This window comes from Salmo salar, unplaced genomic scaffold (genome assembly GCF_905237065.1).
Source record: "Salmo salar unplaced genomic scaffold, Ssal_v3.1, whole genome shotgun sequence".
Lineage (NCBI taxonomy): Eukaryota > Metazoa > Chordata > Actinopteri > Salmoniformes > Salmonidae > Salmo > Salmo salar.
The window spans coordinates 10,001-25,000 of NW_025548635.1; the positions used below are offsets into that span (position 1 = coordinate 10,001).

The window sequence follows — 15,000 nt, forward strand, 5'->3', positions numbered from 1 at the left end:
AAGTTTGGTGGAGGAGGAATAATGGTCTGGGGCTGTTTTTCATGGTTCGGGCCCCTTAGTTCCAGTGAAGGGAAATCTTAACGCTACAGCACACAATGACATTCAAGACGATTCTGTGCTTCCAACTTTGTGGCAACAGTTTGAGGAAGGCCCTTTCCTGTTTCAGCATGACAATGCCCCCGTGCACAAAGCGAGGTCCATACAGAAATGATTTGTCAAGATCGGTGTGAAAGAACTTGACTGGCCTGCACAGAGCCCTGACCTCAACCCCATCGAACACCTTTCAGATGAATTGGAACGCCGACTGCGAGCCAGGCCTAATCGCCCAACATCAGTGCCAACCTCACTAATGCTCTCGTGGCTGAATGAAAGCAAGTCCCCTCAGCAATGTTCCAACATCTAGTGGAAAGCCTTCCCAGAAGAGTGGAGGCTGTTATAGCAGCAATGTTCCAACATCTAGTGGAAAGCCTTCCCAGAAGAGTGGAGGCTGTTATAGCAGCAATGTTCCAACATCTAGTGGAAAGCCTTCCCAGAAGAGTGGAGGCTGTTATAGCAGCAATGTTCCAACATCTAGTGGAAAGCCTTCCCAGAAGAGTGGAGGCTGTTATAGCAGCAATGTTCCAACATCTAGTGGAAAGCCTTCCCAGAAGAGTGGAGGCTGTTATAGCAGCAATGTTCCAACATCTAGTGGAAAGCCTTCCCAGAAGAGTGGAGGCTGTTATAGCAGCAATGTTCCAACATCTAGTGGAAAGCCTTCCCAGAAGAGTGGAGGCTGTTATAGCAGCAATGTTCCAACATCTAGTGGAAAGCCTTCCCAGAAGAGTGGAGGCTGTTATAGCAGCAATGTTCCAACATCTAGTGGAAAGCCTTCCCAGAAGAGTGGAGGCTGTTACAGCAGCAAAAGGGGGGGACCAACTCCATATTAATGCCAGTGAGTTTGGAATGAGATGTTCGACAAGCAGATGTCCACATACTTTTGGTCATGTAGTGTAAAATTATTATTCAAATTCTATGGTTGATGTTATTTGGCATGACAAGGTAGGAAACAAAGTGCTGATCAGTGTTTCTTTGGAGACCCTAATAGCGTTTTAATATATGCATACTGTTTACATTTAGACAAAGATTTTATAATAGGTTATCTGATTCAGAACATGCCGCTACACAAACGACATTCTGATATATACACTACAACCTGTATCAGGGCTGATGCTTCATGCTGATATATACACTACAACTGGTAGCGACCTGTATCAGGGCTGATGATTCATGCTGATATATACACTACAACCTGTATCAGGGCTGATGCTTCATGCTGATATATACACTACAACTGGTAGCGACTTGAATCAGGGCTGATGCTTCATGCTGATATATACACTACAACTGGTAGCGACCTGTATCAGGGCTGATGCTTCATGCTGATATATACACTACAACCTGTATCAGGGCTGATGCTTCATGCTGATATATACACTACAACTGGTAACGACCTGTATCAGGGCTGATGCTTCATGCTGATATATACACTACAACCTGTATCAGGGCTGATGCTTCATGCTGATATATACACTACAACTGGTAGCGACCTGTATCAGGGCTGATGCTTCATGCTGATATATACACTACAACCTGTATCAGGGCTGATGCTTCATGCTGATATATACACTACAACTGGTAGCAACCTGTATCAGGGCTGATGCTTCATGCTGATATATACACTACAACTGGTAGCGACCTGTATCAGGGCTGATGCTTCATGCTGATATATACACTACAACTGGTAGCGACCTGTATCAGGGCTGATGCTTCATGCTGATATATACACTACAACTGGTAGCGACCTGTATCAGGGCTGATGATTCATGTTGATATATACACTACAACTGGTAGCGACCTGTATCAGGGCAGATGCTTCATGCTGATATATACACTACAACCTGTATCAGGGCTGATGCTTCATGCTGATATATACACTACAACCTGTATCAGGGCTGATGCTTCATGCTGATATATACACTACAACCTGTATCAGGGCTGATGCTTCATGTTGATATATACACTACAACTGGTAGCGACCTGTATCAGGGCAGATGCTTCATGCTGATATATACACTACAACCTGTATCAGGGCTGATGCTTCATGCTGATATATACACTACAACCTGTATCAGGGCTGATGCTTCATGCTGATATATACACTACAACTGGTAGCAACCTGTATCAGGGCTGATGCTTCATGCTGATATATACACTACAACCTGTATCAGGGCTGATGCTTCATGCTGATATATACACTACAACCTGTATCAGGGCTGATGCTTCATGCTTATATATACACTACAACTGGTAGCGACTTGAATCAGGGCAGATGCTTCATGCTGATATATACACTACAACCTGTATCAGGGCTGATGCTTCATGCTGATATATACACTACAACCTGTATCAGGGCTGATGCTTCATGCTTATATATACACTACAACTGGTAGCGACCTGTATCAGGGCAGATGCTTCATGCTGATATATACACTACAACCTGTATCAGGGCTGATGCTTCATGCTGATATATACACTACAACTGGTAGCAACCTGTATCAGGGCTGATGCTTCATGCTGATATATACACTACAACTGGTAGCGACCTGTATCAGGGCTGATGCTTCATGCTGATATATACACTACAACTGGTAGCAACCTGTATCAGGGCTGATGCTTCATGCTGATATATACACTACAACTGGTAGCGACCTGTATCAGGGCAGATGCTTCATGCTGATATATACACTACAACCTGTATCAGGGCTGATGCTTCATGCTGATATATACACTACAACCTGTATCAGGGCTGATGCTTCATGCTTATATATACACTACAACTGGTAGCGACCTGTATCAGGGCAGATGCTTCATGCTGATATATACACTACAACCTGTATCAGGGCTGATGCTTCATGCTGATATATACACTATAACCTGTATCAGGGCTGATGCTTCATGCTGATATATACACTACAACTGGTAGCAACCTGTATCAGGGCTTATGCTTCATGCTGATATATACACTACAACCTGTATCAGGGCTGATGCTTTATGCTGATATATACACTACAACTGGTAGCGACCTGTATCAGGGCTGATGCTTCATGCTGATATATACACTACAACTGGTAGCAACCTGTATCAGGGCTGATGATTCATGCTGATATATACACTACAACCTGTATCAGGGCTGATGCTTCATGCTGATATATACACTACAACTGGTAGCGACCTGTATCAGGGCTGATGCTTCATGCTGATATATACACTACAACCTGTATCAGGGCTGATGCTTCATGCTGATATATACACTACAACCTGTATCAGGGCTGATGCTTCATGTTGATATATACACTACAACCTGTATCAGGGCTGATGCTTCATGCTGATATATACACTACAACTGGTAGCGACCTGTATCAGGGCTGATGCTTCATGCTGATATATACACTACAACTGGTAGCGACCTGTATCAGGGCTGATGCTTCATGCTGATATATACACTACAACCTGTATCAGGGCTGATGCTTCATGCTGATATATACACTACAACTGGTAGCGACCTGTATCAGGGCTGATGCTTCATGCTGATATATACACTACAACTGGTAACGACCTGTATCAGGGCTGATGGTAGCGACCTGTATCAGGGCTGATGCTTCATGCTGATATATACACTACAACTGGTAGCAACCTGTATCAGGGCTGATGCTTCATGCTGATATATACACTACAACTGGTAGCGACCTGTATCAGGGCTGATGCTTCATGCTGATATATACACTACAACTGGTAGCGACCTGTATCAGGGCTGATGATTCATGCTGATATATACACTAAAACCTGTATCAGGGCTGATGCTTCATGCTGATATATACACTACAACTGGTAGCGACCTGTATCAGGGCTGATGATTCATGCTGATATATACACTACAACCTGTATCAGGGCTGATGCTTCATGCTGATATATACACTACAACTGGTAACGACCTGAATCAGGGCTGATGCTTCATGCTGATGTATACACTACAACCTGTATCAGGGCTGATGCTTCATGCTGATATATACACTACAACTGGTAACGACCTGTATCAGGGCTGATGCTTCATGTTGATATATACACTACAACTGGTAGCGACCTGTATCAGGGCTGATGCTTCATGCTGATATATACACTACAACCTGTATCAGGGCTGATGCTTCATGCTGATATATACACTACAACCTGTATCAGGGCTGATGATTCATGCTGATATATACACTACAACCTGTATCAGGGCTGATGCTTCATGCTGATATATACACTACAACTGGTAGCGACCTGTATCAGGGCAGATGCTTCATGCTGATATATACACTAAAACCTGTATCAGGGCTGATGCTTCATGCTGATATATACACTACAACTGGTAGCGACCTGTATCAGGGCTGATGCTTCATGCTGATATATACACTACAACTGGTAGCGACCTGTATCAGGGCTGATGCTTCATGCTGATATATACACTACAACCTGTATCAGGGCTGATGCTTCATGCTGATATATACACTACAACTGGTAGCGACCTGTATCAGGGCAGATGCTTCATGCTGATATATACACTAAAACCTGTATCAGGGCTGATGCTTCATGCTGATATATACACTACAACCTGTATCAGGGCTGATGCTTCATGCTTATATATACACTACAACTGGTAGCGACCTGTATCAGGGCTGATGCTTCATGTTGATATATACACTACAACCTGTATCAGGGCTGATGCTTCATGCTGATGTATACACTACAACCTGTATCAGGGCTGATGCTTCATGCTGATATATACACTACAACTGGTAGCGACCTGTATCAGGGCTGATGCTTCATGCTGATATATACACTACAACCTGTATCAGGGCTGATGCTTCATGCTGATATATACACTACAACCTGTATCAGGGCTGATGCTTCATGCTGATATATACACTACAACTGGTAGCGACCTGTATCAGGGCTGATGCTTCATGCTGATATATACACTACAACTGGTAACGACCTGTATCAGGGCTGATGGTAGCGACCTGTATCAGGGCTGATGCTTCATGCTGATATATACACTACAACTGGTAGCGACCTGTATCAGGGCTGATGATTCATGCTGATATATACACTACAACCTGTATCAGGGCTGATGCTTCATGCTGATATATACACTAAAACCTGTATCAGGGCTGATGCTTTATGCTGATATATACACTACAACTGGTAACGACCTGTATCAGGGCTGATGCTTCATGCTGATATATACACTACAACCTGTATCAGGGCTGATGCTTCATGCTTATATATACACTACAACTGGTAGCGACCTGTATCAGGGCTGATGCTTCATGCTGATATATACACTACAACTGGTAGCGACCTGTATCAGGGCTGATGCTTCATGCTGATATATACACTACAACCTGTATCAGGGCTGATGCTTCATGCTGATATATACACTACAACTGGTAGCGACCTGAATCAGGGCTGATGCTTCATGGTGATATATACACTACAACTGGTAACGACCTGTATCAGGGCTGATGATTCATGCTGATATATACACTACAACCTGTATCAGGGCTGATGCTTCATGCTGATATATACACTACAACCTGTATCAGGGCTGATGCTTCATGCTGATATATACACTACAACCTGTATCAGGGCTGATGCTTCATGCTGATATATACACTACAACCTGTATCAGGGCTGATGCTTCATGCTGATATATACACTACAACCTGTATCAGGGCTGATGCTTCATGCTGATATATACACTACAACCTGTATCAGGGCTGATGCTTCATGCTGATTTATACACTACAACTGGTAGCAAACCTGTATCAGGGCTGATGCTTCATGCTGATATATACACTACAACCTGTATCAGGGCTGATGCTTCATGCTGATATATACACTACAACTGGTAGCGACCTGTATCAGGGCTGATGCTTCATGCTGATATATACACTACAACCTGTATCAGGGCTGATGCTTCATGCTGATATATACACTACAACTGGTAACGACCTGTATCAGGGCTGATGATTCATGCTGATATATACACTACAACTGGTAGCGACCTGTATCAGGGCTGATGCTTCATGCTGATATATACACTACAACCTGTATCAGGGCTGATGCTTCATGCTGATATATACACTACAACTGGTAACGACCTGTATCAGGGCTGATGATTCATGCTGATATATACACTACAACCTGTATCAGGGCTGATGCTTCATGCTGATATATACACTACAACTGGTAGCGACCTGTATCAGGGCTGATGCTTCATGCTGATATATACACTACAACTGGTAGCGACCTGTATCAGGGCTGATGCTTCATGCTGATATATACACTACAACTGGTAGCAACCTGTATCAGGGCTGATGCTTCATGCTGATATATACACTACAACTGGTAGCGACCTGTATCAGGGCTGATGCTTCATGCTGATATATACACTACAACTGGTAGCGACCTGTATCAGGGCTGATGATTCATGCTGATATATACACTACAACCTGTATCAGGGCTGATGCTTCATGCTGATATATACACTACAACTGGTAGCGACCTGTATCAAGGCTGATGCTTCATGCTGATATATACACTACAACTGGTAGCGACCTGTATCAGGGCTGATGCTTCATGCTGATATATACACTACAACCTGTATCAGGGCTGATGCTTCATGCTGATATATACACTACAACTGGTAGCAACCTGTATCAGGGCTGATGCTTCATGCTGATATATACACTACAACCTGTATCAGGGCTGATGCTTCATGCTGATATATACACTACAACTGGTAGCAACCTGTATCAGGGCTGATGCTTCATGCTGATATATACACTACAACTGGTAGCGACCTGTATCAGGGCTGATGCTTCATGCTGATATATACACTACAACCTGTATCAGGGCTGATGCCTCATGCTGATATACATAGCAACCTGTATCAGGGCTGATGCTTCATGCTGATATATACACTACAACCTGTATCAGGGCTGATGCCTCATGCTGATATATACACTACAACCTGTATCAGGGCTGATGCTTCATGTTGATATATACACTACAACTGGTAACGACCTGTATCAGGGCTGATGATTCATGCTGATATATACACTACAACCTGTATCAAGGCTGATGCTTCATGCTGATATATACACTACAACTGGTAACGACCTGTATCAGGGCTGATGATTCATGCTGATATATACACTACAACCTGTATCAGGGCTGATGCTTCATGCTGATATATACACTACAACCTGTATCAGGGCTGATGCTTCATGTTGATATATACACTACAACCTGTATCAGGGCTGATGCTTCATGCTGATATATACATTACAACCTGTATCAGGGCTGATGCTTCATGCTGATATATACACTACAACTGGTAACGACCTGTATCAGGGCTGATGATTCATGCTGATATATACACTACAACCTGTATCAGGGCTGATGCTTCATGCTGATATATACACTACAACTGGTAGCGACCTGTATCAGGGCTGATGCTTCATGCTGATATATACACTACAACCTGTATCAGGGCTGATGCTTCATGCTGATATATACACTACAACTGGTAGCGACCTGTATCAGGGCTGATGCTTCATGCTGGTATATACACTACAACCTGTATCAGGGCTGATGCTTCATGCTGATATATACACTACAACTGGTAACGACCTGTATCAGGGCTGATGCTTCATGCTGATGTATACACTACAACTGGTAGCAACCTGTATCAGGGCTGATGCTTCATGCTGATGTATACACTACAACTGGTAGCAACCTGTATCAGGGCTGATGCTTCATGCTGATATATACACTACAACCTGTATCAGGGCTGATGCTTCATGCTGATATATACACTACAACCTGTATCAGGGCTGATGCTTCATGCTGATATATACACTACAACTGGTATCAGGGCTGATGCTTCATGCTGATATATACACTACAACCTGTATCAGGGCTGATGCTTCATGCTGATATATACACTACAACTGGTAGCGACCTGTATCAGGGCTGATGCTTAATGCTGATATATACACTACAACTGGTAGCGACCTGTATCAGGGCTGATGCTTCATGCTGATATATACACTACAACTGGTAGCGACCTGTATCAGGGCTGATGATTCATGCTGATATATACACTACAACCTGTATCAGGGCTGATGCTTCATGCTGATATATACACTACAACATGTATCAGGGCTGATGATTCATGCTGATATATACACTACAACCTGTATCAGGGCTGATGCTTCATGCTGATATATACACTACAACTGGTAGCGACTTGAATCAGGGCTGATGCTTCATGCAGATTTATACACTACAACTGGTAGCGACCTGTATCAGGGCTGATGCTTCATGTTGATATATACACTACAACCTGTATCAGGGCTGATGCTTCATGCTGATATATACACTACAACTGGTAGCGACCTGTATCAGGGCTGATGCTTCATGTTGATATATACACTACAACCTGTATCAGGGCTGATGCTTCATGCTGATATATACACTACAACCTGTATCAGGGCTGATGCTTCATGCTGATATATACACTACAACCTGTATCAGGGCTGATGCTTCATGTTGATATATACACTACAACCTGTATCAAGGCTGATGCTTCATGTTGATATATACACTACAACCTGTATCAAGGCTGATGCTTCATGCTGATATATACACTACAACCTGTATCAGGGCTGATGCTTCATGCTGATATATACACTACAACCTGTATCAGGGCTGATGCTTCATGTTGATATATACACTACAACCTGTATCAGGGCTGATGCTTCATGTTGATATATACACTACAACCTGTATCAGGGCTGATGCTTCATGCTGATATATACACTACAACCTGTATCAGGGCTGATGCTTCATGCTGATATATACACTACAACCTGTATCAGGGCTGATGCTTCATGCTGATATATACACTACAACCTGTATCAGGGCTGATGCTTGCTCTGACCTCGCTCAGTGTTTCCCAAGGGGTGCACGTTTTGGGGACCTAACACTACACAGCTGATTCAGTTTATTATTTAAATCAGATCTGTAGTGCTAGGACAAAAAACGTGCACCCCTTGGTGAGTTTGGGAAACACTGCCTTAGCTAGTTCATTTAGCTAAAGGACATTTAGCTTGCCAGCTAGCTAGTTAGCGATTAGCATTAGCGATTAGCTTTAGGCACTATGCCAGCTTCCTTAGACTAACAAACTCACGTTTTGCAGCAAAAATACACCAGCGAATATTATAATAGAGGAAACGTGTGGATTCATACTTAGAAGCAAGTTGGAAAAACAGTATGATTGTTATGGAAGAATGTGTTGTGTACATGCTGAGAGAAACAGGCTGTCTGCCCGGTGAGTAGCCTGTCGTGTTCGACCAGTGTAGAGAAGAAGTAGAGAAGAAGAAATATGATTGGCATTTGTTTTTAGTTTTTTTTAGCGCACGGTGCTCCCAAAATAAACCTCCAAGTCGCACGTTAGAGCCCCTGAGACGTCTACAATCCATGTCTGTAGGGGGTGTTGGGGATATATAGTCTGAAGACCATATCTCTCTGTATGAATGACTGAATGTTATCAGTTTAATCACAATACACACTGGCTTGTAGTGGCCACTTCAGGAGATAAGCAAACAGCTGCTCCACTAATATGGCAAGGAATGCTCAGCCAACTACCCCTTACCTTCTCCCATGGGGGGTCACGTTCAGCCAACAACCCCTCACCTTCTCCCATGGGGGTCACATTCAGCCAACTACCCCTTACCTTCTCCCATGGGGGTTACGTTCAGCCCACTACCCCCACTTCTCCCATGGGGGTTACATTCAGCCAACTACCCCTTACCTTCTCCCATGGGGGTCACATTCAGCCCACTACCCCCCACCTTCTCCCATGGGGGGTCACATTCAGCCCACTACCCCCACTTCTCCCATGGGGGTTACATTCAGCCCACTACCCCCACTTCTCCCATGGGGGTTACATTCAGCCCACTACCCCACTTCTCCCATGGGGGGTTACATTCAGCCAACTACCCCTTACCTTCTCCCATGGGGGGTCACATTCAGCCAACTACCCCTTACCTTCTCCCATGGGGGGTCACATTCAGCCCACTACCCCCACTTCTCCCATGGGGGTTACGTTCAGCCCACTACCCCCACTTCTCCCATGGGGGGGTTACATTCAGCCCACTACCCCCACTTCTCCCATGGGGGTTACGTTCAGCCCACTACCCCCACCTTCTCCCATGGGGGTTACATTCAGCCCACTACCCCCACTTCTCCCATGGGGGTTACGTTCAGCCCACTACCCCCACTTCTCCCATGGGGGTTACGTTCAGCCCACTACCCCCACTTCTCCCATGGGGGTTACATTCAGCCAACTACCCCTTACCTTCTCCCATGGGGGTTACATTCAGCCCACTACCCCCACTTCTCCCATGGGGGTTACATTCAGCCCACTACCCCCACTTCTCCCATGGGGGGTTACATTCAGCCCACTACCCCCACTTCTCGCATGGGGGTTTACATTCAGCCCACTACCCCTTACCTTCTCCCATGGGGGGTTACATTCAGCCCACTACCCCCACTTCTCCCATGGGGGTTACATTCAGCCCACTACCCCACTTCTCCCATGGGGGGTCACATTCAGCCCACTACCCCACTTCTCGCATGGGGGTTTACATTCAGCCCACTACCCCACTTCTCGCATGGGGGGTTTACATTCAGCCCACTACCCCCACTTCTCCCATGGGGGGTCACATTCAGCCCACTACCCCCACTTCTCGCATGGGGGTTTACATTCAGCCCACTACCCCCACTTCTCCCATGGGGGTTACATTCAGCCCACTACCCCCCACTTCTCCCATGGGGGGGTCACATTCAACCCACTACCCCCCACTTCTCCCATGGGGGGGTCACATTCAACCCACTACCCCCACTTCTCGCATGGGGGGGGTCACATTCAGCCCACTACCCCCCACCAAAAAGGGTTCTATGCTTGCTTCATATACATGTACGGCGCCTCTTAAGGTTCTAGAACCAAAATTGGTTCCATATAGAACCCTATATGGAACCTATGGGTTCTATATGGAACCAATTTTGGTTCAGAGAAGAAGAACCCCTGGGGAGAACCAAAAGGGTTGAACATGGAACCTTTAGGGGTTAACAAATATGAAACAAGCGATGGAACCCTATTTGTCTCTATCCAGAACCTTTGCTTTCTAAGAGTGTATTGGCTACAGTGGATTACAGTGTATAGTAGTAGTAGGAATAGAGATGTTTCCCCCCACCATATGTTACAATCTAACCAATAGGAGACTTACCTTCATCCTTAGGAGGAAACTTAAAAAAAAAAAAAAAATTATATATATATTATTTAACCTTTATTTAACTTTAGGCAAACATTCAATAACACAAGATAACAGAGTAGAGAAGAGGACGTTAATCTAACCTACTATAGCGCATACACTGAGTGGACAAAACATTAAGAACACCTGCTATTTCTATGACATAGACTGACCAGGTGAATCCAGGTGAAAGCTATGATCCCTTGTTGATGTCACCTGTTAAATCCACTGAACTTTTTTTTTTTTAAGCCTTGAGACAACTGAGACATGGATTATACATGTGTGCCATTCAGAGGGTGAATGAGCAAGACTAAAGATTTAAGAGCCTTTAAACGGGGTTTGGTAGTAGGTGCCAGGCGGCACTGGTTTGTGTCAAGAACTGCAACGCTGCTGGGGTTTTTCACGCTCAACAGTTTCCTGTGTGTATCAAGAATGGTTCACCACCCAAAGGACATCCAGCCAACTGGACACAACTGTGGGGAAGCATTGGAGTGAACATGGACCAGCATCCCTGTGGAACGGTTTCTACACCTGGTAGAGTCCATGTCCCCGACAAAATGAGGCTGTTCTGAGGGGGGAAATGGGGTGGTGGCAAACTCAATCGTTTAGGAAGGTGTACCTAATGTTTTGTACACTCCGTGTAAATCACATGTTAAAAACCAATGAATAGATAAGCCTACTGTTACCAATATCATTTGATAATCTGCATCTATAATCCTATTTTGAGTCATATTCAGCAAGAGCCCGTTCAGAGCGCTGTGTAGTCTAGCGCTGTAGCGCATCACCGCATCGCTGAGAAATCCACGCTTATGCCGCTCCAATAGCGGCGCGTAACAATACAATAGAGACCGTTTTCTAAACGCTAGAAACTCTAATCAAGTTTCCCGTTTCAGTTCTCCAGCTGGCATGATGAATGAATCTCCCGGTAGATAACCACGTGACTTCAAGAGGACCGACGGAGAGCGTAGTCTAATGTGAATTTTCTCTCTTCCTTCACTAAGTTGGTTGGATGAGTGATGATTTCTCGGTACTGGTGCGTTCCGGTGTATACGTTCCGCTGTATACGTTGATGTGAACTGTCAGAATACGCGGTAGGCTACAATAGACTTGTTTTATTAACTACATATTTTAATCATCCCGTAATATTTTAGTAACTACACATCCACCTCTAGTAATGAATCGGGTTGACCTACTGTGATGATAAAATCCCACTGGGCAAAACACTGGTTAAATCAACGTTGTTTCCATGTCATTTCAGTGAAATTCTGTTGAACCAACATGTGGAATAGAGGTTGAATTGACGTATGTGCCCAGTGGGATGATTTTCATGACTAGCAGACTTTTTTTAGTTTGAGTGAAATGTTCATACAATGCGCTCCCGACGTGGCGCAGTGGTCGAAGGAACTACATCTCAGTGCTAGAGGCGTCACTACAGACCCTGGTTCGATCCCAGGCTGTATCACAACCAGCCATGATCAACAGTCCCATAGAGCAGTGCACAATTGGCCCAGTGTCGCCCGGGTTAGGGGAGGGTTTGGCCAAGGTAGGCCGTCATTGTAAATAAGAATGAGTTCTTTACTGACTTGCCTAGTTAAATATAAAACGATTAAAACAATTAGGCCTGAAGGCACTAAACTTTACATTTACATCAAGACAAGTTTAAGACGAAAGAGAGAGAAATAAGGGTCTTCTTTGTGAAAAGGCTGGGCTGGGACAGGATGAGAGAGAGAGAGAGTAGGTGGAGGAGATATGGGGGCTTCTAAACCACAACACTAACCTACCACCATCCTGTCTACCTGCTACAGACACAGATTGAGAGATAGGGAGACCAAGGGGGAGGGAGAGAGAGAGAGTCAGAGAGAGAGAGAGAGAGAGAGAGAGAGAGAGAGAGAGAGCAAGAGAGAGAGAGAGAGAGAGACAGAGAGAGACAGAGAGAGAGAGAGAGAGAGAGAGAGAGAACAGAGAGAGACAGAGAGAGAGAGAGAGAGAGAGACAGAGAGAGACAGAGAGAGAGAGAGAGAGAGAGAGAGAGAGAACAGAGAGAGACAGAGAGAGAGACAGAGAGAGACAGAGAGAGAGAGAGAGAGAGAGAGAGAGAGAGACAGAGAGAGAGAGAGAGAGAGAGAGAGAACAGAGAGAACAGAGAGAGAGAGGCAGAGAGAGAGCAAGAGAGAGAGAGAGAGAGAGAGAGAGAGAGAGAGAGAGAGAGAGAGAACAGAGAGAGACAGAGAGAGAGAGAGAGAGAGAGAGAGACAGAGAGAACAGAGAGAGAGAGACAGAGAGAGAGCAAGAGACAGAGAGAGAGAGGGAGAGAGAGAGAGAGAGAGAGAGAGAGAGAGAGAGAGAGAGAGAGAGAGAGAGAGAGAGAGAGAGCAGAGAGAGAGAGAGAGACAGAGAGAGAGAGAGACAGAGAGAGAGAGAGACAGAGAGAGAGACAGAGAGAGAGAGAATCAGTCCAACCCTAACATCTCTGTCTGTCAGCCATTACTGTGGATGTGGAGATTTCAAGCTGCAAAAGGTTAAATATATTTTTAAAGGATTTATTATTTATTTTATATTTTTCCAGCATTAACATCACAGAAACATCAGCAAGGCAGGTGTTCAGGATCTCAGGTGAGTAGATTTAGACCTGAGTAAATACCTGACATATAAAGGCAGCGTAATACATCATGTTTAAGGCCGTCTCAGTTTTATCATCCTAGAACTATTATTGGCAGATATCAGTTGAACATTTGTGAATGTTTGTTAGTAATAATAAATTGTCATACAGTATTTTTTATTATTATTTATTTTGTACATCAGAAACAAATGTATATTATCTGAAGGACAAGTGAAGTCTTACGCAATTTGCTCAATTCATTTTTATTTATTATTTATTAAAAGTTGTGTTTGTTTGTTTAGGCTTATAATCAAACGTCTGGTATCGTTTCCACTAAACTTTGGGGTTTTTTGTTCAACGTGGAAACAATATTACATTCAGAGATATGAAACTGAATCCGAAAACCACACATTTGCAAAACACGTCACTACAGCATAAATGGGGCAGGATTTTCTCCTGAGCTCTTAGACCTACTAAAAACCAATAGGCCTACAAATGCTCAACTAGACTAAAGATCACCATCTCTCTTTTATGTGTTGGTCCATCCTGTCAAGGAGACCAGGGTTGACCTGTAACCGATCCTCTCCTTCCATTACTAACCCAGAGAGGATCGGTTGTTCATTAGTTCCATTATTAACCCAGAGAGGATCGGTTGTTCATTAGTTCCATTATTAACCCAGAGAGGATCGGTTGTTCATTAGTTCCATTATTAACCCAGAGAGGATCGGTTGTTCGTTAGTTCCATTATTAACCCAGAGAGGATCGGTTGTTCATTAGTTCCATTATTAACCCAGAGAGGATCGGTTGTTCATTAGTTCCATTATTAACCCAGAGAGGATCGGTTGTTCATTAGTTCCATTATTAACCCAGAGAGGATCGGTTGTTCATTAGTTCCATTATTAACCCAGAGAGGATCGGTTGTTCATTAGTTCCATT

General features: G+C 44.2%; 1 protein-coding gene across 1 annotated transcript in view; it reads left to right on the forward strand.

The window, feature by feature from the left end:
- Positions 1 to 13,934: 13,934 nt before the first annotated feature.
- Positions 13,935 to 15,000, forward strand: part of LOC106593533 (protein odd-skipped-related 2) — a 10,333-nt gene continuing 9,267 nt past the window's right edge. The window contains exon 1 of the mRNA XM_045712608.1: positions 13,935 to 14,078. The gene's annotated coding sequence lies outside the window, so the exon portion shown is untranslated. The remainder of the gene's footprint in view (positions 14,079 to 15,000) is intronic.